Below are 6,000 nucleotides of genomic sequence, written 5' to 3' on the forward strand. Positions count from 1 at the left end.
ACACTAGCAGTCGCGATTACACTTATGTTATGGAAGGAATACCGCCAGGTTGACCAAACTCAAACTGAAACTCAAAATAACTTTATTCATATAGGTAACCAAGTACACTTATGAACGTCAACAGAAAAAATGTTAAATTGATTTTAAATTAGCCTTGTTTTTTAATAGAACAGGGGGCAATCGGGCAGGAGGCTCACCTGATGTTAAGAGATACTTCCGCCCATGGACCAGCGAGCTTGCGAGTGCGTTGCCGGCCTTTTAAAAATTGGTACGCTCTTTTCTTGAAGGACCCTAAGTCGAATTGTTTCGGAAATACTTCAGTGGGCAGCTGGTTCCACATAGTGGTGGTGCGCTGCAAAACTACTTTGAAAAACGCTCAGTTGTGGACCGGCGGACGTCCGATTTACTTCCAGTTCGCAAGTTAAGGGCGTAGAGGGGACAAGAAGAACTGGCTAGAAACTCCACCACTCTTTTCAATTGCAATGAAACCTACCCAATGACCTACGGAGGAAAATTTTTGTGTCGTTGCCTCCAATCTGAATGGAGGATCCTTGACCTTGGAATCATGCTGTTGGCTTTAAGGGCCAGTTCGGGCTCTTTTGGCGCAGTAGCCGAGATGGGATTTTTCCCGTAACCCCCCCGTAGGGCATCGAACCTCGGCATGGGCTGTCGCGGGGTGGTTAAACGCCTGAAATGCAGGACGAAAGCGCTCTGGAGTGAGCGAAGTACGTAGTAAAGGTGTGTTAATTAATTTGTCATTTGCTACGGTGATTGGATCATCCGGATCCAAGTCCTACGGGCCTTTTTTGTCGGGAAGTCCCTGTGGATGATGAGAGGTTGCATATATCCTTAGCGGTCGGAATAATTTTGTTAGCGCATTTAAACGTCATCGTATATAGCCTCGCATTTATAGGTTTGAAATATATTAGAAATCGGGCAGTTTTCCGAGTTTCTTCGAGTTAATGACGCGAAACGAAGTATCCAACAACACGAGATTAATAGTAGATTCAGAGTAATTAATTAATTATTCTGAATTTAAAATTATTAATCACGCATTTAATGCGATTATCTGTTTACTATGATTATCTGTTCGAATAACGTTCAAGGAGCGCTGCTCACGTTTTCTACAATTTTTTTTTAAATTTGTATTTTAATACAAATTTCATTCAAATTTGAAAAACCAAACTGATCTTTATGAAACTTGGACCGTGCCTAGTGGAATTTTTCGATATGACTTAGTTCCCGATAAATTTCTAGACATACATTCATGAACAGCACATATGCTGAGAAACTTGAGCATCATTCACAAATATTAACCATGGAATCTGGAGACACCAGGGATACAGCCCCTAGTGTGGGCCAGCGCATATATTTGTCATTAAAAAAATACAAAGTGTAGCTTTTGTCGGTTAAGACTAGGAGTTAAACAACGGCTTGTCCTATTATGTAAGTCTAATGGAAAAACACGTTTAATAGTAACTATAAAATAATTTCAATTACCAAGGCGGCATAAAGTAGTAGAACAATGATTCTTCGTCGAATTGAAACAAGTGAAGTCCGATTTTACGATAAAACAAAACTAGTAATTGTATGAATAAACTTTTAGTAAGATTCAGAGTCGAATCAACTACAAATGTGGTTGCCCAGGGAGGTGTGTTAGGGCCTAATAGTCTTATAGTCTTTGCATTTGGAAAAAAACTTAGTTACTATTAAAGACCTATATGGTCGCGCAACTCCATAAAAGTACATTGTTTCTTTCCATTTTTCGTCATCGTTTCTTGAGGTAGGGCGAATGGAAAAAATATATATGGTGGAGTTGAGTAGTTAATGTATCCATTTTGAAAGATCGATATACGATTCAAATAACTTTGCTTGATAGAAAAGAAATCCAAACATAGCCAATTTTTGATACTTTGAATTCATTTTATGACGAAAATGTTTATATAGTTTATATTATAATTTTTTATATTTATAGTTTTATTATAATTTACACTATATATTTTATCGCAAGCCAAGTAATCCATTTCAGAATAAATTGATAAAATCACATTAATTTAATGTTTAACATAACTAATTGTTGTTACGAGCCGTCGCGCCTCAGTGCTCCAGCTCTCCACTGCCGACCGCAGTCTACCCCGAGACACTGACACAGCAATTCGTGCTGGGATAGGGCCTTAATACTGTACAAACATTACCTGTCCACATCGTATCCCTAACTTTCCTACTAACTGATGTAAAATTATCGTGATACATGTGCACTTTTTATTTTTCATGTGGCCTTTTTTTTAATATTGTCCTTATCACTGTTTACATATGTTTGTTTTTTCTCACAGTGGTTGCCTGGAAGAGATCGCTCGAAAGCGATAAGGCCGTCAGCCCTCCTCCATTTAATTATGTCAGTATTATTGATTGATACTATTCATTTCGATTGTATTACACTCTCTTATGTAGAACAATAAACTAACAGTCAAAGATTATTTAGGGGAATTTTTAAGCCTATAAATACTTGAATTAAAAACTCCTTCGGATTTTGTATACATTGTACATATATAAATCGGTCAAAAACTTGTAATTATTTTAGTCGCAGTTCCAGCGGAGTGAGTAAATGGAAATAGTACACATTAATATTACATATATTAGAGATACTACACACTGAGTTTTATTTTTTAAATCTATTTTTACCCTCAGTGTTATATGTAAAACACGTTACGTATATATAAAACATTGAAGGAAACCAGCTTTAGATTTGTGTATAAGTACCATAGATAAGTACTTCTATTTTTAGTATGGTAACTCTTTTTAAAATTACACGTTTCGAAGCACACAAATTGCATGAATCACCACGATGATTGTTTTACATGCTAGTTGAATAATAGCAAATAAAACAAGGACAAAACATTGTTATAAGTGCATAATATAAATGTATGTACATAACGGATCTTGTTCTTTAGTATAATTAGCATCAAAATAAAAAGACCTTTAGCCCACACACGCTTCTCGAAGGGGCTCTTTGGGGCGTAGTGTCTACTTAAGGGGCACCCCAGGCACACGTCCGACCACAAGACTTCTACGGCTAATTGCATGGTAAAGAAACGTATTTCATGCTGAATACGATGATAAAGCAGTGCTCTATGTATCACAATATTTAGGCATATCTATCTATATATATATCTATCTATATAGGTATATATAATGAAAATGGTCTTCGTTTGAGGCTCAATCACGCCTAAACCACTGATCGTATCGACATGAAACTACCACCATTCGATGCGAAATTTTTCCTAGATGGTTTATGGCTATTTATTTAAATTTATTTATTTGAATTCTAACGTTCCTTCATTTTTTTATTGCTGTTTTACTTTTATGAAAATTTATCCATACGGACTTCACCGCGGAAACATTCGGGGAGGCTTCCTAGAACCTCTAAACGTCAACATCTGTTAAAAACTCGATTTTCGAAATATTTCAATTTTCTTAGCGGGAAGAAAAAGAAGGAAGTTAAAAAGAAGAATAATAAAAATATGAAAAAAAATAAAATAATGAAACATAAAATTTATTTTAATTCGTCCAGCAAAGCGGGCGCGAAACGGCTAGTCTATTATATAAAATTCTCGTGTCACAATGTGCGTTCCCATACTCCTTCGAAACGGCTTGACCGATTCTTAAGAAATTTTCTATGCATATTCAGTAAGTTTGCGAATCGGCTACTATCTATCTTTCAAACCCCTAAGTGATAGCAGGTGTCCACTCCAATAATTTTTTTTTTCTTTTTATTTTTTTATGACACGGCATACAAAAATACATACAACCCTTAATTTTCATCTCTCTACGATCAAACCTTATTTTTTTATTTGTTAGTTAAGAACTTATAACTTGAACTCTGAGGTTTATTTAGAGAAAAATCACAGAAAATCCTAAATAGTTTTCATTCCGGAAAACCGAACAGTCTCTGGGGTAGCATAGCAAAATGTTCCATGTTGGTATGTACTAAAGGTATGCTAAGTAAAATCACAGTAGGCAGCTAGTACCCTATTTAAAAATCTAAAGTTACAAAGCGCGAACCTCTGTGAAATAAGTAAAAAACTAAACATACCTAAATTTAAAACAAAAATATATCGCTTAATACAATACCAGTCATGAGCTATTCAGACGCTTTATATAGCTAATATTAAGTAGTCCAAAAACCCAAGTGATTGGATCAAGAAAGTAGTTCAATGACTCAGAAGACCTTTATAAAATAAATACCTTAAGTTGACGCGGATTTTTGTGATTCATGCTTGCAGTCTTAGGTGTCGTCATACTATGCAATACATATTATCATAACTATGCCAAAAGTCGATTTCGATAATAATACAAAGTTTAAAAAATCAAAAACATTCAATAATTTACAAAATAATCAACTTTGTCTAAGTCAAAATAATCAATACGCTATTTAAAGTCATAAAATAAATAGAACATATATTTAACTTCAAATTTATAAGACCCATCTTCCGCATAAGAGTTTTAAGAAAGTCATTAATTTACTTTAAGTGGTCATTACAAGGTCAGTAAAGGAACTGTCAATTAAACAACAATTAAAATTAGTAGCTTAGCCCTTTATGTGGCTAACCGACAATGCTAAAGGCCAGACTTACCAAATAAAAGAATTCCGAATACAATAAGCACAAATCAGCCCTCCAGGGCGTCACTCAATCAACAGAGCACATGTCACAGAAACACGCACATAATCAAGCGCACGATACGACAAACGGCGCGACACAACTATCGCGCACGACGGTTCGGCGCGGATTGCGGAATGAGCTTCGCTTAATCTCTACAACTCTAGAAAAACAATCAGCGCTTTATGTTATGCGCTCAGCAAACGTTTAGTTTAGACTGAATATTATAATCTATGACTTTATAAGGAAATAAAAACTTATTTATCATTTAACAATTATAACAAAATATAGTATCAACGCATAGGACCTTAAAATATAAATATAAAGTACTGTTACATAATTTTTATAAATAATAATTACACAGCAAAATTGACTAGTTAGATAAAATATTGGTGTGAACTAAATAATAATAGCGGACTTCAAAATCAAACAACAAATTAAGTGTAGGTTTGTATTGATATATGTATTTACATTTAAATGAAAAAATGGTAACAATTTTCATATAAAAATTTCAAAATGTCTCTCAGATACAGCTTTAGCTTAAACACTTACTTACTTCAAGCGCTGCGACGCTTGATGCATTTACACAGATCGCTTGCGCCTCACCCCGCGCGCATGCGTTGATGCGTTCCATGAAGTTTGTTTTTCAATTCAATACTAATGGCGCGTAAATTCTAATCAGATTAGTTATGAACGGAAGCCTCTTTATTTTAAGCATTTATGGTGTGTGGGCCACTTGAGATCAAAGAAATATTGTTACTATTCAAATCGTCGTAATGCATCAGCGATTTTACTTACGTCAATCAATATCTAATAACAATAGATATTTTCGTCGGTTCATTACTTTTTATTTCAATCTAAGCCCATAACATATCATAGCATTCATATATCATTTCAATCATATACGAAAACGACAATCGATTTTTTGTATGTATATATTAAGCGCTATGTAGGCGGATTTTGGAGGACTTACACCAGCTGAAATCCAGCAACAAAAGTGGTTCAGAAAAGAGAGGGGTAGAAGTTTCTCGTATTGGAGATTTAGGGTCGCATGAACAGCGAAGTGACTGTAGATGAGCGAAAATTAAATTATAATTTTAGTATTGGTCAAAACCGTTTACGACGACATCCTTTATACCGGTTATATTGACGAAAATCAAAGGTCCCGGCTGAATTCTATTGTATTAGGTACTTAATAACAACGTCATCGGCTGTTACGGCTATCGGTGCTTACGACGAAATATGAGTAGTAGTTAGACAATCTAATTCTTGAAACTCCTACTCATAAAACTGAACTCTATCACTCCTCCTTTATTGAGCAAAGTATCCTGCTATGGAATTC

The 6,000-nt window shown here is 35.0% G+C and overlaps 1 protein-coding gene across 1 annotated transcript in view; it reads right to left on the reverse strand.

Annotated features, from left to right (window-relative positions):
* LOC125056009 overlaps nt 1-4,780 on the reverse strand; it is a 71,851-nt gene extending 67,071 nt beyond the window's left edge. Inside the window, exon 1 of the mRNA XM_047658816.1 lies at nt 4,635-4,780. The gene's annotated coding sequence lies outside the window, so the exon portion shown is untranslated. The remainder of the gene's footprint in view (nt 1-4,634) is intronic.
* Between the last annotated feature and the right edge of the window lie 1,220 nt (nt 4,781-6,000).

The sequence above is a fragment of the Pieris napi genome, chromosome 14, assembly GCF_905475465.1.
Source record: "Pieris napi chromosome 14, ilPieNapi1.2, whole genome shotgun sequence".
NCBI lineage: Eukaryota > Metazoa > Arthropoda > Insecta > Lepidoptera > Pieridae > Pieris > Pieris napi.